The sequence below is a fragment of the Melanerpes formicivorus genome, unplaced genomic scaffold (assembly GCF_026170545.1).
Source record: "Melanerpes formicivorus ecotype bairdi unplaced genomic scaffold, bMelFor1.0.p_v2 SCAF_268, whole genome shotgun sequence".
In the NCBI taxonomy this organism is placed as follows: domain Eukaryota; kingdom Metazoa; phylum Chordata; class Aves; order Piciformes; family Picidae; genus Melanerpes; species Melanerpes formicivorus.
The window spans coordinates 105,284-133,151 of NW_027142620.1; the positions used below are offsets into that span (position 1 = coordinate 105,284).

At 64.5% G+C, this 27,868-nt stretch overlaps 1 pseudogene; it reads left to right on the top strand.

The window, feature by feature from the left end:
- The window catches only part of LOC137458655 (hydrocephalus-inducing protein homolog), a 62,237-nt pseudogene extending 35,201 nt beyond the window's left edge, over nucleotides 1–27,036 (top strand).
- The last annotated feature ends 832 nt before the right edge of the window (nucleotides 27,037–27,868 follow it).

A 27,868-nucleotide genomic window follows, 5' to 3' on the forward strand; every position in this document is an offset into this window, starting at 1 on the left:
CTCACCCCCTGCGGGGGCAGGCTGGGGCCAGCAGCAGAGGCCAGCTGGAGCTCACCTGGCTGCTCTGTGCCTCACCAGGTGACAGGAGGCCCCACGGTTCGTCTGCTCCTGCGTGCCAGGGGGGTTGTGCCCTCCCTCTGCCTCTCCAGGGCCAGGCTGGAGTTCTCCCCTCTCCAGTGTGGGCAGTGCCAGGAGGAGACCACTCGGCTCTACAATCAGCTGCCAGTGCCCTGTCAGTGGTTCCTCAGCAGGGAGCAGCCTGCTCAGAAGGTAAAGCACAGACACTCTGCCACTTGCATCTTCTGGGCTGCCTTTCCTGCTTCCCTCTTGCCTCCTCTGCTCCTCTGGCTGCTTCAGCACTTGGGCTCCAGCTGGGCTGAGGAGGCTTTGGAGGGTGCCCTGGGCCTGTTGAGCAGCTGCTGCTTCCCTTCTCTGCCACCTTCAGCCCTTGCTCCTCTCGTCAGGAGCAGCCTCCCCTGCTGCCTGGCCTGCCTCTGCCTTTGGCCACCAGTTCTAGGCCAGGGCTGGCCCCACCTGATTGGGATGGGTGCTGTGAGGCCAGGAGTGCCAGCACTGCAGGAAGCCAGCTGTGTCCTGCCAGAGCAAGGAGACCTCAGCCCCTGGTTTCTGTGCTCAGGTGGACAAGCCTTTGGCAGCCAGCAGGCGTGGGAAGCTGCTGCAGGAGCCCAAGGCCAAGGCCGGCGTCTTTGAGGTGCTTCCCTCAGCTGGAGTCCTGGCCCCTGGGCAGTGGTGCAACCTGCGAGTCAGGTTTTGCCCCGTGGAAGAGGTGAGCTGGGCTGGGGTCCCCCCCAGGAGGTCTGGCAGGGCAGTGTGGGCAGGAGAGCCCAGGCTGGGAGCAGGAGCTGAGCCCTGCCCCCACGGGCAGCTTGCTGCAAGCTCAGCTTCCCCTGCTGCAGCCTCTGCAGAGGGGGCTTGGGGAGCCAAGCCCTGAGCAGAGGACTCCCCTCCTGTCTGGCCAGGGAGAGCTCCTCTGCCCCTCTTGTTCAGCTGCTCCTTGCCCGCCACAGCGCTGCCAGGGCTGGGTCTGGGCACCACAAGCCTGCAGACCTTTCTGCTGAGCACTGCACTGCCCCAGGAGTGGTGCCAGGGATGGGGCATCTCCCACCTCTGGGCACTCCTGCTGCCCACAAGAGGCAGATTGCCAGCAGCCTGCAGAGGGCAAATGTTACAGCTCCGTGCTCCAGCACTGCCCCTGCCCTTGCTCCACAGAGCCAGCAGCCTTTTGTGGAGCTGCTGGGAGAGGCAGTGCTGAAAGACCTCCTCTGATGGGGCAGGCTCCAAGGAGCTCTGCTCCAGGGCAGCTGAGGAGAGCTGGAGGTGCACAGAGAGCAGGGAGAGGTTCAGCTGCTGGCAGCAGGACTCCTGAGCCAGCAGCCTGCTCTGCTCTCCTGGCAGGGCCAGTCCTTTGGGGAGTCCCTCTGCCCAGCCCAGCCTGGGCTAGCAGCAGCTCTCCCACCTGGCTCCTGGGGGATCAGAGGGCCCTGGGCTATGCTGAGCAGGCTCAGGCTGAGCAGCTCTTTGCTCCAGGTTCCCTCTCCAAAATGCAAGGCAAAGCCCTGTGCTGCTGGGGGGCATCTCCCCCGTGGGGCAACCTGGGCCAGGGGCTCAGCACTCTCAGCATGCCAAGTGTCTCCCTTCCCTGAGCCTGACTCTGCCTTTTCCAGTTTCCAAGCAGCCCTCCTTGTCCTGCTTTCTGTTCTCCATTCAGCTCAGAGGTGCTGCTGCCAGCCCTGGCCTCGGGGCACAGGGTGAGTTTGAGGCCCTGGCACTTCATGGAGGAGCTTTCTGCCCTTCTCTCTTTTCAGAAGCTCTACAGGAGCACTCTGAAGATCCACATCTGCCACAGCAGCCAGCACCTCCAGCTGCTGGTCTCAGGCAGTGGGCTGGAGCCACGGCTGGAGTTCCAGCCTGAAGTGCTGGAGCTGGGGCCAGTGCTGCCATCCAGCCCTGGGGCACAGGGCACAGTGGTGGTGAAGAACCCTTGCAGCTTCCCCATCGAGTTCTACTCCTTGGAGTATGACCTGCAGTACCTTGCTGAGGAGCAGGTAAAGAGAGGAGCTCTGCTCCCCACATCCACCTTGTGCAGCTTCAGGGCACTGCAGTGTTCCCAGCCTTGTGCCAGGGAGATGGAGACAGGAGGCAGGGCACAGCCTGGGGGGGTGGTGGTTCAGAGTTAGCCTCTTCTGCTGGCAGGCTGTGGAGGGGCTTGGCTGGTCCTGCAGTTGTGAGGAAGGCAAGAGGGGGAGGCTGGCCGGGGCCGGGGGGGGGGCTGGGGCTGGGGCTGGGGCTGGGGCTGGGGCTGGGGCCAGGGCCGGTCTGGGGGGGTGGCTGTGGCTGGGGCCGGGCTGGGGCCGGGGCTGGGGCCGGGGCTGTGGGCGGGGCTGTGGGCGGGGCTGGCGCTGTGGGCGGGGCCGGGGCCGGGGCTGTGGCTGGGGCTGTGGGCGGGGCTGTGGGCGGGGCCGGGGCTGTGGGCGGGGCTGTGGGCGGGGCCGGGGCTGTGGGCGGGGCCGGGCCGGGCTGGAGCTCCAGCAGTGCCTCCCAGGGGTGGTTTCTCCTCCCCATGCACAGATCCTGAGGGCGCTGGAAGGCTTCGACTGCCGCAGCACCTTGCTGCTGCCTCCTCGTGCCCCGGGGGAGCAGCTGCCTCCAGAGCTGCTGCAGCTGTCTCGGGGCCAGAAAAGGCTGCAGGACCAGCAGGCCAAGGCCAAGCCTGAGCAGCCCACAGCCCAGGACGAGGGTGAGGCTTTGCTCTCGGCTGTCCTGAGTGGGGGCTCAGCAGGGAGCCCAGCCCCCAGCTCTCCAGGGCCTCATTCTCTGGGGCTCCAGCAGTCCTCATGCCCCAGCTGGGTGGGGCAAGGCCCTGGTGAAACTGTGGCTTGGGACAGCCAGGAGTGCAACCAAAGCCAGCTCCTATCTGCCCTGCCTGGGGAAGCAATGAGGATGGCTCCTGGCAGGGGGGGACCAGGGCCAAGTGAAAGGCCTGGGCAATTTGCCTCAGCTTTGCCAAATGAGCCTCAGCTTTGCCCCAGCAGCTGCTGGGACCAGGGTGATGGTGAAGCTGTGCTAGGCAGGGCAGCACTGCTGCTGTCCTCTCTGGCACTGCAAGCTGAGGAGGCTCTGGGTGACCTCCTGAGGGCTGTTCTGGGCAATTCAGAGCCCAGCCACATCTGCTGCAGTGCCATTCCTCAAGCACCCAGCTCCTGGATGAGCCCCAGATGGAGCCTCTGCCTTGGGACTGTCTCAGATGCTCCTTTCTGGCTTTGCCCTTCTTGCTCAGCAAGCTTGGCACCACGCTCCCATGAGGGCCATGTGGGCAGCTCATGGCAGGAGACCGGGCTTCAGTCCTGTTGGGTGTTGCTGCATGCTCTGCTCTCCTCTTTCTGCCACCCCATCCACTTGTGGGCACCTGGAGCAGCATCCAGGGCAGAGCCTGATCTGCACAGGCTTGAGAGGAAGGGCAGGGCGAGCCCATGGGTGTGCCATTGGCTTGAGCAGAGTCTCCTCTGCCGGGAGCCGAGGGGCTGGTGAGGATGAGGAGGATGAGAGGAGGGCAGGAGGCTGACTCTTGTACCTGTGTGTGCACAGCAGAGCATCAGCAAAGCACCACTGGCACCAGGGAGGCCTCGGAAGAGCCGCAGGCCAGCCCAGTCCATAGGGTCCTGGCCCTGGGCAGCGCTGCGTCTGCCGAAGGAGCTGCAGCCCCACAGGGCAGGGGCATCGTGGTCATCGTCCATGGGGCACCCCTGGCAGGTAGCTGAGCTGCAGCCTGGGCTGTGAGGAGGGGGGAAGCAGGGGAGATGTGTCCTGGCGGCCCATGGCGCTGGGTTGAGCGGCTGAGGTGCCGGGAGGTGAGGCACGGCTCTGCCGGGCTGGCCCCAGGCCCTCAGCAGCTGCTGCCAGGGCTGTGGCTCCTCCTGTGCCCAGGCAGCTGGGCTCTCGTTCCCCCCAGGAGGGTGAGCCTGTCCCCGTGGCCGCATGGCCCCACGGTGGCTGCCGTGCTCCACGTTGCCTTGCGGAGCGCTCCCCAGCCCCGAGCTGTGCCCAGCTGCTGCCCGAGGCAAGGGCAAGCAGCCCAGGGCAGGGCAGGGTCCGAGCGGTGCTGGCACAGGGCTGGAAGCGGCAGCCTGGGCGCAGGCTTGAGGTGGGCTGCAGCCCTCAGCTGCGTGGGGGCCTGGCAGAGCCTGTCCCCGGCAAGCCCTGCGGCCGCAGGGGTCCCCAAGCAGCCTCCCTCTCTCTGCAGGCAAGACGTCGGCAGCGGCCGCCCTGGCCAAGCACTACGGCGCCGCCTGCCTGTCCCTGGACGCTGTGGTGAGCGAGGCCGTGGCGGCCGGGAGCAGCGCGGCAGGGCGGCGAGCCCGGGAGCTGTGCAGCGCCGGCAGCCAGCAGAGCCCGCAGCAGCCACAGGATGGCCGTAAGGAGCCAGGCTGGGCCCGGAGCGGCGCTGCGGGAGCCCCCGGGGCTGCGCCTCTGCCGGCTCCAGAGCAGTGGCACGGCCCCGGGGGGCTTGGGGAGCAGGGCTGCGGCGCGGAGCAGGGCAGAGCCCTTCCGAGAGCCTCTCTGGGCACTCAGGCTGCAGCCCGAGGGCTCGGGCAGGGGCACTCTGCCTCCTCTGCACAGCTTCCTTTGCTGGGGCTGGGGCAGCCCCCAGCATCTTCCTCGGAGCTGTTCTCTTGCCTGCTAGCTCCAGCCTGGCCCTTGTGGCCACCAGCTGGGCTCTGCTTGGGCTGCTTTTGCAGTGCTCAGCTGGGAAGCTGCCTGGCCTGAAAGCTGCTGGCAGGAAGAAGGCTCTGGCTCCCTGCTGGGGTTGTCTCCCGTGGAGCTCTTAGCTCCATGGAGATGGGCAGCAGAGGTTGGGCAGTGCATCCAGAGCTCTGTGCCTTGCAAATGCACTGTCCCTGCCAGGGTGCCCACTGCTCTGGAAGGTGCCTGGCTGCTCCCCACAGCAGCCCCCTGAGTCCTCTGTGCCCTCTGCAGGCTCCCCGGGGTGGCGACGCTACTCCAAGGCCAGGCTCAGCCGCAGCCTGAGCCAGCCCAGCTCTGGGGACAGAGGCAGCCAGCACTCCCTCAGCTCGCCAGGCCAGGCCAGAGCTGGGGCAGGCCAGAGGAAGATGTCTGTGGTGAGACAGCTTGCAGCAGAGTCCTCAGGCTCCCAGGTGAGGCCTGGCCTGCGCTGGCTGATGCCAGGGCCCTTTCCCTTCCCTTTGGGAGCTGTGTTGCCTGGGGCAGGGCTGAAGGAGGATCAAATGCAGCTGCTGAGCCAGCACTGCCAGCTCAGCACTGCACCCTGTCCCGCAGCACCCAATCTCTGTGGCTTTGCAGTGCCTCAGGGGTGGGGACTGCAGCACTGCCCTGGGCAGCTGAAGGTCAGGCTGGCCCAGCAGGACCCTTCCTGGCCCCACGCTGCCTGGGCCTGAGCTCCTGCTTGTCCTTCCTGTGCTGTGGGCTGCTGCCAGCGCTGGGGGCTGCTGCTCAAGGGCTGTGCTCTGCAGGCTTGTCCCCTGCAGCCTCTGGCCCACGCTTGCCTTGGAGTTTCTTGCTAGTGAGAGCTCCAAGGCCAGCAGCTGGGATGGCTCAGGGGGTTCCCAGGGGGCTTTCTGCTCTGGGGATGTTCAGTGTGCTGCTGTTCAACCCCCAGGGCTCCTCTGGCTCTCCTCTGGTCTCGGCGCCTCCGGCACAGCTGCGGCTCAGCCCCAGGGGCAGCGGCGTGGCAGAGCTGGGCCTGGGGAGCTGTGTGCTGCCCCAGGAGCTGCTGGTGGCCATCCTCTCCGAGAGGCTGCAGGTGCGTGGCCAGGGGGGGAAGGAGAGCTTCCTGCTGGAGAGGGCCAGGCAGCGCAGGAGGGCTGGGAGAGGAGGAGGAGTCCTGCTGTTGGAGGGCTCCTGGGCTCAGTACATTTGGGGATGACACCCAGCTGGGGGCAGGAGTTGATCTGCTGGAGGGCAGAGAGGCTCTGCAGAGGGACCTGGACAGGCTGGGCAGATGGGCAGAGTCCAAGGGCAGGAGATTGAACACATCCAAGTGCCAGGTGCTGCACAGTGGCCACAACAACCCCAGGCAGTGCTACAGGCTGGGGTCAGAGTGGCTGAGAGCAGCCAGGCAGAGAGGGACCTGGGGGTAGTGGCTGATGGTAGGCTGAACATGAGCCTGCAGTGTGCCCAGGGGGCCAAGAGGGCCAAGGGCATCCTGGCCTGCATCAGGAAGAGTGTGGCCAGCAGGAGCAGGGAGGTCATTCTGCCCCTGTACACTGCACTGGTCAGGCCACACCTTGAGTCCTGTGTCCAGTTCTGGGCCCCTCAGGTTAGGAAGGAGGTTGACTTGCTGGAAGGTGTCCAGAGAAGGGCAACAAAGCTGGGGAGGGGTCTGGAGCACAGCCCTGTGAGGAGAGGCTGAGGGAGCTGGGGTTGCTTAGCCTGGAGAAGAGGAGGCTCAGGGGAGACCTTCTTGCTCTCTGCAACTCCCTGAAGGGAGGCTGTAGCCAGGTGGGGGTTGGTCTCTTCTCCCTGGCACCCAGCACCAGAACAAGAGGACACAGTCTCAGGCTGTGCCAGGGGAGGTTCAGGCTGGAGGTTCTACACAGAGAGAGTGATTGCCCATTGGAATGGGCTGCCCAGGGAGGTGGTGGAGTCCCCATCCCTGGAGCTGTTCAGGAGGAGACTTGATAGGGTGCTGGGTGCCATGGGTTGGTTGATTAGGTGGTGTTGGGTGAGGGGCTGGACGTGATGACCTTGAAGGTCTCTTCCAGCCTGGTCTGTTCTATTCTGCTCTCTTCTCCTTGGGGGAAGCTGCAGATGCCAGCAGCTGGCAGGGCCCTGGGGACAGCTCAGAGCTGGGGACAGCTGCTTGCTGCCCTCTGCCAAGGGGCTTCACCCAGTGGCCCAGAGCTGCAGGCAGGGCACAGCTGATTTTGTCTTGGCCTTTCTCCACAGCTGAGGGACTGCTGCCAGGGAGTGGTGTTTGATGGCCTGCAGAGCCTCTGTGCAGGCAGCACGCTCTCTGCTCTCCTCTGCCTGCTCCAGGCTGTGGGAAACCGACCCCACATCTACTTTGTCAACCTGCTGCAGGACTATGGCTCTTGGCAAGCCAGGCAGGCAGCTGCAGAGGAGCGGGCAGGTGAGGCTCCTCATCTCCCTGCCTCCCAAGGCTTCTCCCCTCAGCCCTCAGCCCTGCCCAGGTGGAGCTGGCTCAGCAGCACAGCTGGGGAGAGGTGTTTGTAGGAAGCCTTCAGCCTCCTTCCTGCTGCCAGCACAGCAGGGCTGAGGCTGGGAGACTTCTCTCAGGCTGCAGCACTGAAGCTGGGGCCCAAGTGCGAGCTGCTGGGGCTCAGTGTCTGAGCAGCAGCCAGATGTGCCCCACGCTGGGGCCTGAGCCCAGCAAGGCAGAGGAGCTGCCAGCCTGGCGCTAGCTTGGGGCTCTGGAGCTGGGAGCAGGGCTGGGAGCTCCCTGCTAGCTGCCGGCAGGGGGCTGGGCTGGGGCTCCTCTCGGCTCCCCCAGCACAGCTCTGCTGATGCTCTCTCCTCTGACCCCTGCTGCAGGCCGGGAGCAGGAAGCTGCAGCCAGGAGGGAGGAAGCCCTGCTCTGGGAGCTGGGGGAGGAGGAGTTTGCTGCCCTCCCGCAGCAGCAGCAAGCTCAGCTGGAGAGCAGGATCCGGCAGCTCCAGCGGCAGAGGAAGCAGAGGTCTGTAAGCCTTCTGTGGGGAGCTGCCCAGCACAGGCTCCCGGAGAGGTGTCCCTGCTCTGGGGAGCTGGGCTGAGCTCGGGGGGGGTCCGGAGGAGAGCCCCAAAGTGGCGATGCCGAGCGGCACAGGGGTGGTGCCTTCCCCCTGCCTGGCTGCCGGCAGAGGAGAGAGCTTCCTGCTGGGGGCTGAGAACATCTCCTGCTCCTGCTGGTGCCGAGGCCTCGGGCTCAGAGCCTGCTGCAGGCAGCTGGGCTCTGTGCTTGCCTTGCCCTCGCCCTTCGGAGGCTCTCTGAGTTCGTGGCCTCGGTTCCATCCCCTTCAGCCCTCCCTCCCCCAAGCAGGGGGGGTGTGCTGTGGGGCTGTGTGAGGCACAGCTGTGTGAGGCCAGAGAGCAGAGGTTTGCCTGGGTCACAGCTGGGCTCCAGCAGGACTCCTGTTTTGCAGGAGGGGAGCTCCTGCAGCCCCTGGGTGCTGTGACTGTGCTCTGGAAGGAGCAGGCTGTGCCCAGGGAGAAGGGCTGAGGAAGCCCAGGGCTGTGGTGGTGACTCTCAAGAGCTCTTTTCCCTTTGCCTCGCTGCAGGCTGCAGCTGGCTAGAGAGCAGCAGGAGCAGCAGCAGCGCTGCAAGGAGGCAGAGGAGCTGGAGCAGCAGGGCAAAGGCAAAGGGAAGAGAAGCCTGGTCAGGCAGGTGGGTGGCTGTGTGAGCAAGAGCCCTGGGCACCTTGCTGCTGAGCTGCAGCACTGCTGAGAGCCCAGCAGCCCCAGGCCCTGCTGGGCAGCCTGCTCCTGCTTGGGGCTGTGCTGGGAGACAGCAGCTGCTGCCTGCTGCTGCTGCTTCCCTGGGGGCTTTGCCACGGCCCTGTGGCTGAGCTGCTCTTCTGGGATCAGGCTGCCTCTGAGTCCTGGCTCCACACAACTCCAGGCATGCCCTGGGAAGGCCTGGATGGCTTTGCTCCAGCGTTTCTCCCTGCCCTGCCTGTGCCCTGCAGCCCTGAGCCAGGTCCCCTCTGGGAAGTGAGGTCTGCTCCTGCCTGTCTGGCAGGAGAGAGCAGCAGGGCCAGCAGCAGGGCCCAGGTGTCTCTTGCCAAAGAGTCAGGGGTGCTGAGCAGCCCAGAAAGGAGCCCCAGGGCCTGCCCAGGAGGAAGGAGGGCTCTGGAGTTCCCTGCTGGGCTTGGAGCAGCTCCTCAGTTGCTGCCTCCTCGTGGGTCTGGCGCCGAGGCCTTGGGTTTCAGTGGAGCTCCAGTGGGTGCCAGCTGCCTTCTGGCCTGGGATTTGTAGAGCACCTAGCACAGGTCTGGGGTGAGGCTTGGGCTGCTCTTGCCAAGATCTTCAGTGTCCTGCAGCTTGGAAATGCTGATGGCTTTCTCCTGCTCCTCCTGCCCAGAGCACAAAGACATCGAGCGGCAGCAGCAAGGAGGCCCCCGGCAGGCAGCAGAGCATCCCCAAGAGGAGGAACGAGAAGGGCTCTGCCCAGGAGTGCTCAGCCTCTGCTGCACCTGGCAGGGAAGAAGAAGAGCAGCAGAGCAAGCTGGGCCTGGCAGACAGCTGCTCAGGGGAGCAGAGCGAGCAGAGCTTGGCCCTGCGGTTCCAGAGCTACGAGGCGTCACGGCAGCATGTGGCTCATCTCTTGTCCTGCTGGGTCAGGGTGCAGGGTGTCCCTGCAGAGCCGGGGGTGCTGCAGCCAGCAGGCCAGCAGCAGCCTTCCCCCCGCCTCAGGAGGCAGAAGTCTAGAAAGGAGCTCCAGAAGAGGCTGGGGGAGCGCAAGCTGGCCCAGCTGGAAGGGGAAGGTGCAGCAGGGGCAGGCGGCGGCCAGGCAGTCGGGGTGCCCTGCCTAGACATCGAGGTGCTGAGCTGTGCAGATGTGCTGAGCACCATCCTGGAGAGCAGGAGGCTGCCAAGGCCGGAGCAGGTAGAGCCCCGCGAGGCTCAGCGCCGGAGCCTGCCCCGGGGGGGCCCTGGGGCCTTGTGTCCCAGCGGGTGCCAAGGGCACAGAGCCTTGCCCAGGCTGCTGCTGCTGCCCCACAGCAGCCTTGTGGCTTGGCTGGGGGCAGCCAGGGAGTGCTCTCTGTGCAGGCCTCCTGCCTGCCAGCTGCTCTCCCGCTCTGGAGAGAAAGGTGGTGCCAGGCCAGCTCCAGGGCACTGCTTCCTTCAGCTGAGCCACTCAGAGCAGAGATTCCTCTGCAGGTGCCCCCTGTGGGCCCTGGCCCTGCTCTGGAGCCTGCCCAGCAGCCTGGGCTGGGGGTGGGGCTGTGCTCCACCTCCCTCCATCAGAGCTGGCCAACAGCTGAGTGTCTTTCAGGAGGGGTGAGGATGGAGGTGCCGGGAGCATGACCGAGGTTTGCTCTTCTGCTGTAGGTCCTGGATGAGCTGGGCCTGGGTCCCTCAGGGCCCCCCCTGCCCCCCACTGCTTTCTACTCTGTGGCTCACTACCCAGCCAAGAGAGAGCTGCCTGTGGCAGAGGCCGAGCAGCACTTTGTCCTCCTGCCACAAGGTGCCCCAGGGCCAGAAGAGGAGGCTGCTTCTGTGCGCACAGTGAAGGTGCCAGGGCTGGATGGGGGCGGGGGGGGTGGCAAAGGCTCAGAGTGGAAGGGCAGTGAAGAGGTGCCAGGGCCCCAGGCCTGCAGCCATCCCTTCTGGCTGTCCAGAAGAGACAGAGCTCTGCTCTCTGCCCTGAGCACAGGGCAAGTCTGGGAGGGAGAGAGCCTCCCCTGAGGGGGTGCTGCCCCTGTGCTCTGCTGAGCCCCCCCTGCAGGGCTGGCTCTCAGGGCACATTTCCTTTTGCTCTCTCCCTTTGGGGTGAAGTTCTCAGAGGAGCAGGGAGCCCCAGGCAGAGGCCACTGGAGGGGGGCAAAAGCCTCCAGCAGCCAGGAAGCTGTGAGGAGGAAGCGGAGCTCTGGGGATGGCAGGAGAGCTCTGCGCAGGTCAGCCACGGTAGCCTCCATCCATCCCTCTGAGGAGGGCCGAAGGCCCACGGGCACTGTGCCAGCCCCAGAGAGCTGTGCCAGGTGAGCCGTGGGGGAGGAGGGATCCCTCTGCTTCAGGGCCAGCTTGCCAAGGAGGCTGCTGAGCCCAGCTCCCCCCCAGCAAGTGCCCAGCTCCTCCTGCTCTCCTTTGCTCCTCAGCAGTGCCTGAAGGTTCCTCTTTCCCTGCCAGGAGCAGCAGCTACCGCTGGGTAGTGCCTGCCCAGGGCCAGGTGGTGCTGCAGGTCCACTTCAGCTCGGCGCTGCTGGGCAGCTTTGAGCAGAGGCTGCACTTTGAGCTGCTGGGCACCAAGCGCCCCTACCAGCTGCACTGCAGGGGCAGCTGCCTGTACCCCACCATCAGCCAGGAGCCACGGTAAGGCTGGCCCCTGGGGCCATCCCGCTCTGCTGCCCCTGAGCTCAGAGCTGAGACTCTGCCCCTCAGCCCCTCAGCCCCCCAGCATCTCTTGCTGTGCTTGGAGCTGGGCAGCGCTGCTGCTGCCTCGGCCAGCGCTCAGAGTGGGGGCTCTGGGAGCAGGTGTTGTGCTCAGAGCATCTCACAGCTCCTCACTCCCTGTGCCCAGGGAGGTGTTTCCTCGCTGCAGGCAGAGCAAGGCAGCTGAGGCCATCCTCTCCAAGGAGTATGTGCTGGGCACCAGGGTGTTCCACTTCGGGCCGCTGCTGTGTGGCAAGGCCAGGGAGCGGTAGGTGCTGCCCAGCCCAGCCGTGCTGCTTGCATGCCGGGGGGGTTGAGAAGGGATCTGCAGCACCTTGTGCTCTCAGGAACCTGCTCCCAGGGGCACGATTCAGGGCAGGCCCAGGCAGAGAGCTGGGGCTTTGGTGGCTTTGGAGGAGCACAGCTCTGGCAGCTTGAGCACCTAGCAGGCACAGGAGGCTTGGAGGAGCTGGGGAGGGATGGAGCTGCTCTTCCTGCCTGGGGGCTGCCTTGGTGGCCAGAGCCACGTGCTGCCTGCAGCCTGAAGGCAGCTGGGGGTCACTTGTCAGCACCCATCTCAGCTTCAGCAGCTTTGTGGTGGTATTTCAAGTGCTGGGAGCTCTGTGGGCAGCCTGAAGGGAAGGCTTTCTCTGCTGATGGTTTGTGGAGCCTCCATGACTCTGCAGTGTCAGCAAGCCAGGATGGTTGGAGCTGTCAGCAGGGGACACAGACACCTGCAGAGCAGGAGAAATGGGCTTTCCACTTCCCTGATCCTCACTGCTGGATCCAGTCTGGCCTCAGAGTCTCGTCCCTGTAGCTGCTGCCATCTTCCTGCTCTTCACTTCCCTCTTTCCCTGCTTTCAGGGTTAGGGATGAAGTTTTGTCTGCAGGGGGGCTCTGGAGAGCTGGTGGCATTTGGACCCCCCAGGGAAGTGCAGTTCCAAGTGTTTAAAAGCCAGGAGAGGATTTGGCCAGGCTGAGGAATTGCCCTTTTTGCCCTTTTCTCTCCACACTCTGTCCCAGCCCCGAGCCAAGAGGCATTTGTTAACGCTGGGACTCCTCTTGGGAATCCCCCCCTCAGCCTCAGGCTCAGCCAGCAGCTGGGCCAAGGCAGTCTCCTGGCTGCTGTGGAAGAGAGGAGCTGAGCTCTTTCAAACCTCCTGTCCCAGCCTTTCTGGGAAGCCTGCAGGGAAGGCAAGCCAGCAGAGGAGGGGAGGAATCCAGGTGCCTGCTGTGCTGCTCTTTGTGCAGGCACCTTTGGGGTCCTGGTGTGCAGAAGGCCTCTGGAGGTGGCCTGTGCACAGCTCTGGGATGGAGGCAGCAAGTGTGGGCTGGGCACTGAGGGAAGCTGGGAATGAAGGCAGGCAGCATGCAAAGTGCCCCTGGAGGTGAGGCTTTCTCTGAGGCTGCTTGTTGGAGCTGCCCTGCAGCCTTTGCCCCTTCTGTGGCCAGGTCCAAGGCTGTGCTGCAGGCTGGCAACCGCGAGCAGCTCTCCATCCGCAACGTCAGCCCCTGGGAGGCAGAGGTGCACTTCTCCTGGGAGCGGGGGTGGCAGCAGGGGCACCTTCCTCTTGGAGCCTGCCAGCATGAAGCTGCAGCCTCATGAGAAGCAGGTAGGGGCCAGGCAGGTGGGGAGCAGCAGCAGCAGCAGCAGCAGAGGCCAGGAGCCGTTGCTCCTGCTCACTGGAGGCTCTTCTGTGTTTCTCTTTGCGGGGCTGGGGCCAGGAGCTGAGCGTCTGGGCCTACCCCACTGCAGTTGGCCTGGTGGAGGACAGCCTCATCTGCCGCATCAAGGACAACCCAGAGCCAGTGGTCTTCCAGCTGTGCTGCCAGGGGGTGCAGGTGAAGCTGGAGGTCAGCCCCAGGCAGCTGCATTTCGCCAGGGTGCTTCTGCACAGGTCAGTCAGGCCAGGGGCACTGTGCCGGGGGTGGCTCTGCTGCAACTTGCCTTCCCCTCCCCTTGCCGTGTGGCTGCTGAGATGGGAGCCTGGCCAGCAGCCCTCTGGCTGCCAGCACTTGCCAGCCTCTTGCTCAGCCTTCCTTGCTGCCTTGGAGGTGCCAGGGCAGCCCCCAGCGCTGCTGCCCCGCTGCATTTGCATCTCCCCTGCTGGTGCAGAGGGAGCGGAGGAGCTGCTCTGGCTCTGCCTGCCGTGGCATCCCCTTCTGCCAGCCGGCTCTGCCCCAGGGCCTGGCCTCTGGGGCTTGTGGCAAAGAGCCGAGCCCGAAGGCTGGTTTCAGCGCCGTGGGGAGGGCTGCTGCCGGCGGCAGGGCTGCCGCTGTGCCCCCCAGCAGCTGGCACGGAGCCTTGGTGTCTCTGCAGGGAGCAGAGCAGGATGCTGCTGCTGCGGAACAGCTGCCCCCTGCCGGTGGCCTGGAGGCTCAGCGGGCTGGAGAGCCTCGGCCAGAGCTTCTGGGTGTCGCAGAGCCAGGGCACGGTCGGGCCCCGCTCGGAGCTGGCCGTGCAGCTGTGCTTCAGGGCCAGCAAGCCTCTGAGCGTGGAGAAGAAGATCCGCTTGGAGGTGAGGGCGCAGAGCCCTGCCTGGCAGCGCTGGGCAGAGTGCTCTGGGCCCTGCAGCCTGTGCCTGAAGGCCCAAGGATGAGCCCTCAGCAGATGCCTTTGTCCCCACCTTGCCTGGGCCCTTAGCAGCAAGAGCCCCTGGCTGGAGGATGCTGCTTGGCAATCTCTCAGTGCTGAGCAAGGGCTGAAGGGTGGGGGGCAAGAGGCTGGGGCCAGGCTTTGGCAGCAGTGCCCAGCAACAGGCCGAGGGGCAATGGGCAGAAAGCAGAAGCCAGGAGGTTCCAGCATCTGTCTGGTGAGGCTGCTGGAGCCCTGCAGCTGGCTGCCCAGAGAGCTTGTGGAGTCTCCTGCTCAGGCTCTTAAGGCAGAGCAAAGAAATCTCTGCCTGGGTTTTGCTGCCTGTGGTTGAGAGGCTGCCTTGCAGGGAGGCTGCTGTGTGCTGAGAGAGAGAGTTGGGTGTCATTGCCACCTGCTCTGGGACACCTTGTGGGTGCCTCCCAGGGGCTTTACACACAGCTGCTGGAGACAAGAGCTCCTCAGGTGGTGCCTGCCAGAAACACTGAGGAGAAGGACTCCAGCAGGGTTTGTTTCTTGGTGCCTCAGGTTTCAGATGCAGAAAATGTCCAGGGTGTGGTGCAGGTGGAGAACATCCAGGTCCTGGCCGAGGCCTACGAAGTTGCTCTGAACATCACCCTGCCTGAAGGTCAGTGGCTGGCCCCAGAGCAGAGGAGTTCAGATGGATTGCATGGCCTTGGCAAGGGGGGAGGGGAGGGGAGTGGGGATGGGAGGGGATGGGAGTGGGGATGGGAGGGGATGGGAGTGGGGAGGGGAGGGGATGGGAGTGGGGATGGGAGGGGATGGGAGGGGAGGGGATGGGAGTGGAGAGGGGAGGGGATGGGAGTGGGGATGGGAGGGGAGGGGAGGGGATGGGAGTGGGGAGGGGAGGGGATGGGAGGGGAGGGGATGGGAGAGGGGAGGGGATGGGAGTGGGGAGGGGAGGGGATGGGAGTGGGGAGGGGAGGGGATGGGAGTGGGGAGGGGAGGGGAGGGGAGGGGACAGCAGTGCAAGCCTGGCACGGATCCATGACACAGGCCTCTTGCCAGCTGTGTGGAGTAAAGCCCTGTCAGGCCACACAGAGCTTTGCCTCTCTCATCTCTGGCCCTTGAAGTGTGCCCCTTCCTGTTGGTTTGATGTGGGGGCTTTGGAGCAGCAGGGGTGTGCAGAAGCAGCTGGCAGCTGCTGAGGGCTCAGCACAGCACATCAAGTGGTTGGATCTGTGCTTGGAAGCAGGGAGGTGGAGGCTGAGCTCCTTGGCTGCCAAGCCCTGCAGCTCCTCTCTCAAGAAGAAGAGAAAGGGCAGCAAAGGAGCCAGGGCAAAGTTGCAAGGCTGGCAAGTTGCTGAGCAGGGCTTGGTCCCAGCTGAGATCTCCAAATGTTTGTCTCCTCCCCATCCCCTCCCTCGCTCTGGGGGTGTCCTGCAGGTGCAGAGGGCTGCCTGGACTTTGGAGTCCTGAACGTCCTGGGGAGTGCCAAGCAAGTGCTGACCCTGAGGAACCAAGGGCAGTGCAAGCTTGCATACAGGTTGGTCCAGCTGCCTGCTCTGGGAGTGCCTGGGGCCACCACCTGCCCAGGCCTGCAGTCTGCTCCTCTGCATGGCTGGAGGCTGTTGCCCTGCTGGGGGTGGGCACTGGCACTGTCCTGAGCTCCAGGCTCCAGCCACAGCCCAGTTGCTCACAGCTCAGCAGGCAGCAGAAGGAGAGACCCAGCCCCTGGGCTCTGTGGTGCAGGAAGAAGAGTGTGGCCAGCAGGTCAGGGGACATTCTCCTCTGCCTTTCCTCTGCCCTAGGGAGAGCACATCTGGAGTCCTGGCTCCAGGTCTGGGCTCCCCAGTTCAAGAGAGACTGGGAACTGCTGGGGAGAGCCCAGCAGAGACTAGAGAGATGCTGAGGGGCCTGGAGCAGCTCTGTGAGGAGCAAAGGCTGAGAGCCCTGGGGCTGAGAGCCTGGAGAAGAGCAGCCCCAGAGGGGAGCTGAGCAATGCTCAGCAAGAGACAAAGGAGCTGTGGGGGGCAAGAGGCTGGGGCCAGGCTCTGCTCAGTGGTGCCCTGGGACAGGACAAGGGGCAGTGGGCACAAAGTGGAGCCCAGGAGGTTCCATGTGAAGAGGAGGAGAAAGTTGTTTGGTGTGAGGGTGCTGGAGGCCTGGAGCAGGCTGCCCAGAGAGGTTGTGGAGTCTGCTGGTGTGGAGAGCTTCCAACCCCCCCTGGGCACTGTGCTGCTGGGCAAGCTGCTGTGGGTGCCCTGCTGGAGCAGGGGCTTGGACTGATGATGCCCAGAGGTGCCTTCCAACCCCTCCATGCTGGGTTCCAGGGTTCTGTGCCCCTGAAGTCGAGGCCAGTCCCTGCTGAGCTCTGTTGCCCTCCTTCCAGGGCCAAGTCCTTTCTCTTCAGGAGACTCTTTAGAGCAGGATGAAAAGCCTGGGGGTGGAGGGCAGCTGCCAGCACTCAGCACTGCCTGGCTCTGCCAGGAGCTGGGGCTGGCCTCTTGCCTTTTGTTGCTTGTCACTGGTGCCATGCCCAGTGCTGGCTGTGCTGCTGGCCCCTGGGCTGCTCACTGCAGAGATCTTCTTCTCCCTTCCTCCTTCCTTCCCTGCCCAGGTTCAGGCTGCGTCCCGCAGGCCCCAGCACCCAGGACCTGGCCTCCCACTTCACTGTGCAGCCCCAGCAGGGCCTGCTGCCTCTCTCTGAGCGCCCTGTCGCTGTCCAGCTGCTCTTCCACCCTCAGAGGGAGCTCAGCATTGAGGACAAAGCCGTGCTGCTGTGCCAGGTGAGCTGCCTGGGGCGGGCAGGGTGAGCACAGCCGGGCTGAGGGGGGCAGGAGGACATGGCTCTGCTGGAAGGAGAGCTTCAGCTGGGGACTCTTCTCTCCTCTGTGCACAGCAAAGGCTTTCAGACAGCAGCTGTGCTCCTTCCTGCCTGCCAGGGCCTGGAGGGGCCAGGAAGAAAGCTGGGGCCAGACTTTTGCCCAGGGCTGATGCTTTGGAAGTAGAAGAGGGAGATTGAGGCTGGAGAGGAGGAGCAGGAGGAAATGTTTGACACTGAGGGGGGGAGAGAGCCTGGCCCAGGCTGGGCAGAGAGGGGGGAGCTGCCCCATCCCTGGGAGCGTTGCAGGGCAGGCTGTCTGGGGCTCTGGAGCACCTGCTGTGGTGCTGCTCAGCTGAGCAGCTGCTGAGGGCCTGCAGGGAGGTTGAGCAATGACTCTTCCAAGGCCTTCCAGGCTGGGCAGAGAGGCTGGAAATGCAGCTCTGGAGGAGGCCTCCCAAGCAGGGCAGGAGTTGCTGGGCGGCTGGGCTGTGCTGCCAGGACAGAGGCCGCTCTCTGCTTGCAGGTGCTGGAGCCCAGCCTGCGTGCAGGAGGGGAGCCCATGGCCAGCATCCCAGTGAGGCTCTCAGCCAGAGCTGTGCTCAGCCAGTACAGCATCAGCCCTGCGGCGCTGCTCGACTGCGGGGCCATGGCCAGCGGCACCAGGAGAGCCTGCAGCTTCCTGCTGCACAACACAGGCCTCCTGCCCTTCCAGTTCCTCATCTGCAGAGCAGAGCAGGGGGCAGCTGAGCCCACAGAGCAAGGGTGAGAGAAGGCCTGCAGCAGCCTTCCTGCTGGAGGGGGCCCCACAGCAGGGCTGGGCTGTGGCAGGCAGGACACACAACCAGGCTGCGCTGTGCCTCCTGGCCTCGGCTTTGGCTTCCTGGCTCCCAGGCCATTGAGGGGCTGGAGTGTGGCCAGAGCAGGGCAAGAGGGCTGCTGAGGGGCCTGGAGCACATGGGCTGTGAGGAGCAGTTGAGGGAGCTGGGGGAGGGCTTCAGCCTGGAGAAGAGGAGGCTCAGGGGAGCCCTTCTGGCTCTCTGCAACTCCCTGCAGGGAGCTGCTTGGAGCCAGGTGGGGCTTGGTGATTTCTCCCAAGCGACAGGAGAAGAGGAAAAGGCCTCAGGTTGTGCCAGGGGAGGGTTAGGGTGGCCATGAGGAAGAACTTCTTCCCCTGGAAGGTTGTCAAGGCCTGGCCCAGGCTGCCCAGGCCAGTGGTGGAGTCCCTGTCCCTGTCCCTGGAGGGCTTTCAAAGCTGCTGCTGAGGGCCATGGAACAGTGGTGCCCTGGTAGTGCTGGGCTCAGGGCTGGACTGGATGATCTGCAAGGTCCCTTCCAGCCAAGCAAGTCCATCTCCTGTGAGCCCTGGCTTATTGCCTGCCTGTGCAACTGGCTTGTGAGCAGGGTGTAGAAAGAGGCCCCAGGATCCTCCTGGGGATCCTCCTGGCCCTGGGGCTGGAGCCCATCTGTCCATCAGCTGCAGGCACAGGTGGTGCAGGGGGCATGAAGAGCAGGAGGACTTTCCTGCAGGGGGAGGAAGCTTTGGCTTTGCAGGGGGGCAGGAGGAGCTCAGCCTGAGGGATGTTCTCTGCTCTCCCCTCTGGTGCACCCCAAAGGAAGTCCTCCCAGGCCCAGCGGAGGCAGAGCTTGGAGGGAACCTCTGCTGCAGCCAGGCTGAGCTGCAGGCAGGTGAGTGGCTGCTGCTGCCCAGCACAGGCTCCTCCACACTGTGCCCAGGCTGGGGGCTTGTCCCCATGGCGTGGGACACGCTCTGCATGCTGGGCCTGCACCTCTGCTTGGCTTCTTTCTCCCCTCCTGGGCTGTGCTCTGGGCCACGGAGTCCTCCCTGCCTGCCCTGGGCCCAGCTGCAGGCCGAGGCCTGGAGTCCTCCTTGCTGGGAGGCTGAGGGGGAGGCTGTTGGCCATCAGCCTCTGCTGGCTCTCTCTCTGCAGGCTGGCCTCACCCTGGGCATGTTCACTGTGTCCCCTGCCTTTGGCTGCATCCTTGCTGGGGAGCAGCAGCTGGTGAGAGTGGATTGCGCCGCGGGGCCGCCAGGGCCGTGCCAGGAGCAGCTGCTCATCGACATCAGCCACAGGGACCCCAGGGACAACCCTCTTGGCATCCCCTACACCCTGCTGGCCGAGTCCTGCCTGCCAGGTAGGTGCTGCCCACAGCTCCCTGGGGCCAGGCTGCTGCTGCTCAGCACCCAACCTCAGTCCTGGCAGAGAGCAGCCAGCCTGAGCCCGAGCTCCCCTCTCAGCCTCCTCGCAGGTTCTGGTCAGCTCCAGCAGTGGGAGAGGCTGGGAGGGCTGCATGGAAGGAGCAGAAGAAAGCCTTTGGTGCTCAGGGTGCCTGAGCTCCCTCCTGACAGGCAGCTCCCCTAGCCAGGGCTGGCTTTGGCAGCTGCCTGGGCAGAAAGGGCTTCCCCAAGGGCGGGAGAGGCCCCCAGGGGGCCCCAGGGGCAGCTCAGCAGGAAGCTTCTCCTTGCTCAGCCCTCCCTCTGCTCTGCTCCGCTCGCAGCCTTCGTGGTCGATGACATCGAGGCCATCTTTGAGGGGCACCAGATCTGCAGCAGCAGCAACCTCTGCCCAGGCCTGCAGAGAGGGCAGGAGCAGCAGGGAGTGTTCCTCACCGACCAGAGGAAGTTCCTCTTCCCTGACGTGCTGGTGGGGCAGCGGGCCACGGCGCGCTTCAGCATCTGCAACAGGAACAGAGTCCCCTGTGATGTGCTGCTCTCCATCAAAGCCAGCCCCAGGAAGGTAGGGACAGGAGGCCTTGGGCACTCTGGAGCCTGCCTGACAGCTGCCCTCTTCCCCAGCCTCATGGCTTCCTCTTGCCCAGGCTAGGCCAGCTCAGCTGACAGCTGGGCTGCATTCAGCGTGTCCCAGGCAAGGCTTTAGCTCAAGGCCCCTGGGTGCTTGGGGGGAGAGCTGGGGCCTTGTGAGCCTCTCCTGGAAGCACAGAGAGAGGAGGAGCTTGCCCTCAACTTTGAGCCAGGGCTCCCAGCAGAGCCTTTTGGGGGGGCTCAGCCTCTTCTCCCAGGGAGCAAGTGCTGGGACAAGAGGCCATGGCCTCAGGTTGTGCCAGGGGAGGGTTAGGTTGGACATGAGGAGCAATTTCCTCCCCTGGAGGCTTCTCAAGGCCTGGCCCAGGCTGCCCAAGGCATCTGCAGGGGGGTTTCAAAGCTGTGGAGCTGTGGTGCTGAGGGCCATGGTTTGGGCTTGCCCCCTGGCTCAGCACTGCTTGGGGTTACCCCCCTGAGATGGAAGGAGCCTGTCCAAGGCAACAGGCAGGGGGCCAGACTGCCTGGGGCTGCTCCTCCTCATCCATGCATGGCTGAGGCAGCAGCACCTGGGGAGGAGCTTCCTCCTAAGCCTCCTCTCTTGGCTCCCCCAAGCTGAAGAGCCGCCCTGGCCAGGTGTTCCAGGTGGATCCTGCCCAGCTGTGTGTGCCCAGCTGCTCCCAGGCCTTTGCCACTGTCACCTTCAGCCCACAGAAGGTGCAGAGGTACCAGTGCACCTTTGAGGCCTGCCTTGATGCTCAGAGAAGGTAAGTCACCTCAGGAGAGCTTGGGAGGGAGCTTCCTGACGGCTTCTGGCTCTTGGAGTGGCCTTGGGCAGAGTGCTTAGCACCCCAGCAGGGAGGGGTTTGGAAGGGACCTCTGGGGCTCAGCCAGCCCAACCCCCCTGCCTGAGCAGGGCCCCCACAGCAGCTTGCCCAGGACCCCAGGGTGCAGGGGGGGTTGGACTCTCTGCAGAGGAGACTCCCCAAGCTCTCTGGGCAGCCTGCTGCAGGGCTCCAGCAGCCTCCCCCTCAAGATCCCCTCTGGGGCTGCTCTTCTCCAGGCTCAGCAGCCCCAGGGCTCTCAGCCTCTGCTGCCCACAGGGATGCTGCAGGGAAATCAGCAGCTGTGGCTCTGAGCTCCAGCAGAGCAGGGAAGGCAATGTCCTGCTGCAGCCTGCAGCAGGGACTGTGAGGGCAGTGGGACATTGACCCAGGCTGCCCAGAGAGGTGGGAGCTGCCCCCTGCTCAGCACCACTGCAGCTCAGGTTGGTTGTGGCTCTCAGCAAGCTGCTGGAGCTGCAGCTGTCCCTGCTGCCTGCAGGGGCTTGGGCTGGATGAGCTTCCAAGGTCCCTTCCAAGGCAAAGCATTGCAGGCTTCTGTGAGCCCGAGGAGCCAGCAGGGGGTGGGGGACTCGGGCAGCAGTGGAGCTGTGCAGCTCCAGCTGAGCTGGAGGTTGCCAAGGACAAAGGATTGGCTGCAGTGGCTCTGTGCCCCGAGGCAGCTGCCCTTGCTGCCTCCTTGCTGCTGTGCTGAGGAGGTGATCTGCTGGATCTCCTGGGGGGCACGAAGAGCTCTGGTGCTGAAGGAGCCATTGGCTCCCCTCTGACAGAGCTCAGCTCCTCTGCCCTGGGCCCCCTGTGTGGCCTGGGCCTGCCCTGCCCTGGCCCAGCCCTTGAGTGGCTGAGCTGGGGCCAGGTCCAGCAGCTTGCTGCCCTGAGGAGCAGCTCCTTGGAGATCAGCTCCCTGCTGGGGTCACTGAGTTGTGCCTCTGGCTTGGCCACTTCCTGCCGCTCCGCTCCTGCTGCGGGAGGAGAGGAGCCAGGGGGAGCTGTGTCCTGGGGGCCAGGAGCCCCAGGCAGGGCAAGGGCAGCAGCTGGCCCTGGCCTCCCTGCTGGCCAAGTGAGCAATGGCTCTGCTGCCCCTCTCCTGCAGCCCTGCAGCAGGCAGAGCACAGAGCCTGAGCTTCGAGGTCAGCGGCGAGGGGAAGGTGCCGGAGGTGAGGGTCCTGCGCCCGGCGCGGAGGGACAGGAGAGGGAACCCCCTGCTGCTCTTCAGGAAGCTGCCCCTGGGGGCCTGGGAGAAGCTGCCCCTGGTCCTGCAGAACTCTGGCCCTGTCCCTGCCCAGGTGAGCAGCTGCTGAGGGAACTCTGCTCGGGGAACAAGGCTGCTGCTGGGGAGGAGAGGGCCCAGCGCAGCCGGGGGGGTGGGCAGGTGCCCCACGGCTCTGCAGGTGCCCTTGGAGCCCAAAGGAAAGCCTTGGCTTGTGCTCAGAGCCCCTCTGTGGCAGGAGGACGACCTCCTGAGCCTCTGCTGTGGCAAAGCAGTGGGCAGAGGCCTGTTGCCAGCAGCTGCCTCCAGGAAGGTGCCCTCAGCCCTTCCCTTGTGTCCTCCTCTCCTTGGCCTCGGCTGCTGCTGGCCTTGCCGCTCCTGAGCCAGCCCTGGGGCTTGTGCTGCTTCCTTGCTCCCTGCCTCAGGGAACAGCCTGGGAAGGGGCCTCAGAAAGTCTGCTGGAAGCCCCTGGCTGCCTTCTGCTTGCCAGGAAGGGAGTTCCTCTGAGAGAGGCTTTGGAGGGGCAGGGCTTCCCCAGGCTCCCTTCTCCCCTTTTGGCTGGGCTGGAGGTCATCCTCCTGTCCTGCTGGCGCTGGCTTGGCTCTGCTCCTGCTTTACCAGGCTCTGCTGAGCCTCACTTGTGGCTTAGTCCCCTTGTGCTCCTCACTTTGGGCCCTCCTGTCCTGCCTGCTGCTGTTTCCATCAGCTCCCAGGGGCTGTGGAGCCTTGGCTTTGGTCTGGTTTCACTCCAGCCTTGTGCTCAGAGCTGTGTTGGAAGGGGGGGCAGCACCCTGGGCTCCCTGTGGTGGGACAGCAGCAGCGTGGGCTCAGGCCCTGGGCCATGCTGTGCCCACCCCAGTGTGCTCCTGCTCTTTTCCCAGGTGCTGCTGGACCTGCTGGATGAGGAGGGAGCTTTCTCCTTGAAAGCCAGGCCCAGCACCAAGTGCCTCTACCAGGCTGTGGGCATGGAGGACTCTGCTGGAGAAGGTGAAGTCCTGGAGCATGAGATGTGCTCACCCCCCCAGGGAGAATTCCTCTCCTGCTGCTGGCTTGGCCAAGCAGCAACCAGCTGCTGGCCCTGGGCTGTGTCCTGGGGCTCTCTGGGCTCTTGCAGAGGGACTCTCTGCAGGGTTGCAGCTTTCCTTCTGGCAAGCTCTGGGAAGTGTTTCTCTTCCTCTGGACATGGGGGCTTGAGTCCTGGGGGGCTGTCAGCACCTCAGTGGAGCATCTGAGCTCTCTGCTGCTGCAGGTGGGGAGTCCCCAGCCTGGCAGGAGGCAGCCCCTGAGCCCACAGCCAGCCAGCCAAAGCCCAAGGCACTCTCTGGGTCAGCTCTGCTGAAGGCAGGAGCTGGCTGGCTGCAGCTTGAGCCAGAGCTGAGTGCTGAGCTCAGCTGAGAGCAAGCAGCAGGGAGATTGCTGCTGGGGTCCCAGCCTTGTGAGCCTGGGAGGAAGGTCTGGGAGCATTGGTGAGGCAGGCTGTGCCTAGAGGCAGCTGGGCTTGGAGCTGGGCTCCCTCTTGTGCAGCATGGCAATGTTTGCAGTGCCTCACCTGTCCCTGCTGTCCATCTCTGTGCAGAGAGGAAGCTCCACACTGCTTCCCTGCTCCTGCAGTGTGGGCAGGCAGCAGAACTGGAGGTGCTCTTCAGAGCCAGCCTGCCCCAACGCCTGGAAGGGAAGCTGCAGCTGGCAGTGCTGGACAACCCTGCTGGGGCCAGCACCATCAGGCTGCTGGGGGCAGGCTGCCAGGAGGACTTCAGCCTGGACAACATCCAGGGGCTGGTGGCAGACAGGGAGGAGGAGAACCTCCCTGAGAGCAGCCTGGAGGAGGACAGCCTGGAGGGTAAGAGGAGAGGCTGCCAGGCCGGAGCAGGGCACAGGAATCTCCAGGGCTGGGCTCAGGCTGTGCCGGCGCAGGGCTGGCCCAGATTTAGCAGCCAGCTGCTGTCCCCTGCTGGAGCCTGCAGAGCAGCCTTGCTTGGCAGCCCCAGGGAAGCTGGCCTGCCCAGGCAGGAGCTTGCAGGCCAGCAGGGAGGGCTCCCAGAGAGCAGCTTTGGGCTGAGGACCTCTGCAAGGAGGCCTGCCAGCCCCCGGGGTGCTGTGCAGAGCACAGCTGATCCTCTGTGTCCTCTGGGGGTGGACTGCTGCTGGCTAAGGAATTGCTCACAGCCAGAGGGCAGTGATCAGCAATGTCCAGATGGAGACTGGGGACGAGGGGTGTCCCTCAGGGCTCCATGCTGGGCCCAGAGCAGCCCTGCAGAGAAGGCCTTGGGGGTGCAGAGGGTGAAAGTCTGCCCAGGAGCTGCCCCCTGAGCTCACAGCCCAGGCCCAGCCACGTCCTGGGCTGCAGGTGCCCGAGGAAGGAAGGCTTGGAGAAGGCAGAGCCCTGAGTGTCTGTGGGGTAAGGGGGCAGCTGGGTCTGCCTGCACACTGAGACCTTTCTCTCTCCCTGCCAACAGCTGCCCCAGGGCACCACATCCAGTTTGGGGCCTGTGCCCTGGGCACCCCCTGCTCCGTGACCTTCAGCCTCACCAACCGCAGCAGGGAGCAGGCCCTGCGCTTCCAGTGGCTGCCTGAGGCCCCCTTCCACTTCTGCCCCCAGGTGAGCCTGGCTGTCTCTGCCCCCCTGCTGCCCAGCCCCTGCCTGGCTGTCTCTGCCCCCCTGCTGCCCAGCCCCTGCCTGGCTGTCTCTGCCCCCCTGCTGCCCACCCCCTGCCTGGCTGTCTCTGCCCCCCTGCTGCCCACCCCCTGCCTGGCTGTCTCTGCCCCCCTGCTGCCCAGCCCCTGCCTGGCTGTCTCTGCCCCCCTGCTGCCCACCCCCTGCCTGGCTGTCTCTGCCCCCCTGCTGCCCACCCCCTGCCTGGCTGTCTCTGCCCCCCTGCTGCCCACCCCCTGCCTGGCTGTCTCTGCCCCCCTGCTGCCCACCCCCTGCCTGGCTGTCTCTGCCCCCCTGCTGCCCAGCCCTTGCCTGGCTGTCTCTGCCCCCCTGCTGCCCACCCCCTGCCTGGCTGTCTCTGCCCCCCTGCTGCCCACCCCCTGCCTGGCTGTCTCTGTCCCTCTGCTGCTCACCCCCTGCCTGGCTGTCTCTGCCCCCCTGCTGCCCAGCCCCTGCCTGGCAGCTTCCCAGGAGCTACTGGGGAGCCACCAGGGAGCAGTGAGAGCTCCTTTCAGTGCCACCCAGGAGATGCCCTCCCTGGTTTGCTGGGGCCAGAAGAGGCTCCATGCTGTGGGAGGTGGCATCCTGTGGTGCTGTTCCTCCCTAGCAAAGCCCAGATGAATACTCAGTCAGATGCAGTTTCACACAGTCCCAGCATGGAGGGGTTGGAAGGGACCTCTGGGCATCATCAGTCCAAGCCCCTGCTCCAGCAGGGCACCCACAGCAGCTTGCCCAGCAGCACAGTGCCCAGGGGGGGTTGGAAGCTCTCCACACCAGCAGACTCCACAACCTCTCTGGGCAGCCTGCTCCAGGCCTCCAGCACCCTCACACCAAACAATTTTCTCCTCCTCTTCACATGGAACCTCCTGGGGTCCAGTCTGTGCCCACTGCTCCTTGTCCTGTCCCTGGGCACCACTGAGCAGAGCCTGGCCCCAGCCTCTTGCCCCCCACAGCTCCTTTGTCTCTTGCTGAGCATTGCTCAGCTCCCCTCTGGGGCTGCTCTTCTCCAGGCTCAACAGCCCCAGGGCTTTCAGCCTCTCCTCACAGAGCTGCTCCTGGCACTGCTGCTCCCCACACCCACAGCCTGCCTGGCCTTGGCAGTGATCCCAGGTTGGTCTTGGCTCTCTGCTTCTCCCTAGGTGGGGCACCTGCATGCTGGCTGTGCCAAAGATGTTACAGTCACCTTGCAGTCAGCAGTGGAGGTCACCTTCCAGAGGCACCCTGTGAGGTGTCTCCTGTCCAAGATCTGCTTCCAGCTGCCCCCAGAGGAGGTCCCTGACTGGGACGACCGCCTGGGCACCCTCAAGTGGGTGGATACCACCAGGGCCCCAGGTGCCAGCTGGCCTCTCAAGAAGAAGGTGAGAAGCACAGCAGCCAAAGCTCCCTGAGCTGCCCCAAGAGGAGCTGCTGCTGGCAGCAGATCTCCCTCTCTGCTGGCCAAGAGCTGCTCTTCCTCCTGGCAGTGACTCCATCCCTGAGGGGAAGCAGCAGAGTGGGTGAGAGGGGAGGAGGCTGCTGGGGGCTCTGAGGGCTCAGCCAAGGTGGGGAAGTCTCTGACAAGAGAGGCTTTGGCCACAGGCAAAGCCTAAGCCAAGAGCTGAAGTGTTGCAGCCTGTGTTGGATGGGAGCTCACAGTTTTGAACACATTTGCCCAGCCTGCTGCAGCTTGGAAGGGCCCTCTGGAGCTCAGCCAGTCCAAGCCCCTGCTCAAGCAGGGCACCCCCAGCAGCTAGCCCAGCAGCACAGGGGCCAGGGGGGGTGGGGAGCTGTGCAGAGAAGGAGATTGCACAACCCCTCTGGGCAGCCTGCTCCAGGCCTCCAGCACCCTCACCCCAAAGCCTCTTCTCCTCCTGGGTGCCAGTTTGTGCCCATTGCCCCTTGTCTGTCCCTGGGCACCACTGAGCAGAGTCTGGCCCCAGCCCCTTGCCTCCCACCCCCTGCCCTCCACTTGAGCTGTTGGTCAGCACTGAGCAGATCTCCATTCCCTGGAGGGCAGATCTCTCTCTCTGGTTCAGTGCCTTTGCACTCCCAAGGAGTTCAAGCCCCTGCTGCTTGCTTTGGGGTGCAGAGCAGCAGCAGCAGCACTCTGCTGTGTGTGCTGAGCAGCTCCCTGGCCCCTTGGGGCTGAGCTCTGAGCCTTGTCTGCACCAAGCAGGGCAGCAGAGCTGGCCAGGCCTCTGGAGAAGAGGGCTGATGCTTGGCCTCCACAGGCATCCAGGTCTTTCCCAACCCAACCCTCCTCTGCTGTTGGCTGTGGGCTCTCTGCTGGGGGGATCTCAGCAGCAGCTCCTGCTCTGCCTTTCCTGCTTGTCCAACACACTGCTCTTGGCTGCTGCCTCTGCCCCAGCTGCTGAGCCATTGTCAGACCTGGGCCCCAAAGCTTCTTGCCCAGCAGAGGGACAGCACTCAGAGACTTCCCAAAGGAGTTGGTTCCCAGCCCCCAGTGCCCTTTCCCAGCCCCCAGCAGCGTGGCTGATGCCCCACAGGAGACTTCTCTCTGGGAAATCCTTGCTGCTAGGACAGGAAGGAAAAGGAGCTGCTGGAGCTGCTCCTTCTTGGGCTGCTCCAGCCCCAGAGCTCCAGGAGGGAAACTGACTCCTGCAGGAGAGGCTGCTGGGTTTCTAGGGGCCAGGAAAAGCAAGGTCAGGCCCTGGGAGCCAGGGGCAGTCCCCAGGGCTGTGTTTGCAGCGCTGGTGGCTTTGGCCAGCAGGTGACCCCCAGCCTCCAGCAGTAGGCTCTCCTGCTGCCCTCTCTGGGGGCTGAGGCCTGGGGATGGCCTTGGTGGCCCCTGGGTGTGGCTGCTGCTGGAGGCTCCCTGCTCAGCCTGGCTCTCTGGGCTCTGCTCAGTGACTCTTCCCTCTTCTCTTGGCAGGTGCTGGAGCCAGAGGCAGAGCCAGCTCACACTGTGCTGGAGGGCAGCAGCCGCGAGGTGCAGCTTCTCCTCAGCGCTGTTGTCACCGGCGCTGAGCTCCAGCTGCCCCCAGAGGAGCTGGGGAAGCCTTCCTCTGCCTCCAATTCAGAAGATAAGGCTCCTCAGGGTTGAGAGGCAGGATGATAGAAGGAATTAATTAATTTCATTCATCATAATTTCCCTGCCCCAAAGGTTAATAAACTTCGTTCTCATTTGTTTGGGCTCGGGGATCCGGTGGGGAATCCCTTCCCCAACACCTTGGTAACGCTAACGATGTGAACACTGTAGAGAGAGGAAGGATTCCCTCTAGAGTGACTGCCCTCCTGGTAGCAAACTCAAAGCTGAAGGGAGAGAGGGTGGTGGTGAATGGTGCCACAGCCAGCTGGCAGCCAGGCACCAGTGGCGCCCCCCAGGGATCAGTGCTGGGCCCCATCCTCTTTAACATCTTCATTGATGATCTGCATGAGGGCATTGAGTCAGGCATCAGCACATTTGCAGCTGATACCAAGCTGGGGGCAGATGTTGGTCAGTTAGAGGACAGAAGGGCTCTGCAGAGGGGCCTTGCCAGGCTGGACAGATGGGCAGAGGCCAACAGGATGGCATTCAACAAGTCCAAGTGCCAGGTGCTGCACTTTGGCCACAGCAACCCCATGCAGAGCTACAGGCTGGGGTCTGAGTGGCTGAGAGCTGCCAAACAGAGAGGGACCTGGGGGTGCTGATTGACAGCTGCCTGAACATGAGCCAGCAGTGTGCCCAGGTGGCCAAGAAGGCCAAGGGCATCCTGGCCTGCATCAGGAAGAGTGTGGCCAGCAGGAGTAGGGAAGTCATTGTGCCCTGGGCTCAGCACTGCTGAGGCCACACCTTGAGTCCTGTGTCCAGTTCTGGGCTCCTCAGGTTAGAAAGGACATTGAGAGACTTGAAGGTGTCCAGAGAAGGGCAACAAGGCTGGGGAGAGGCCTTGAGCACAGCCCTGTGAGGAGAGGCTGAGGGAGCTGGGGTTGTTT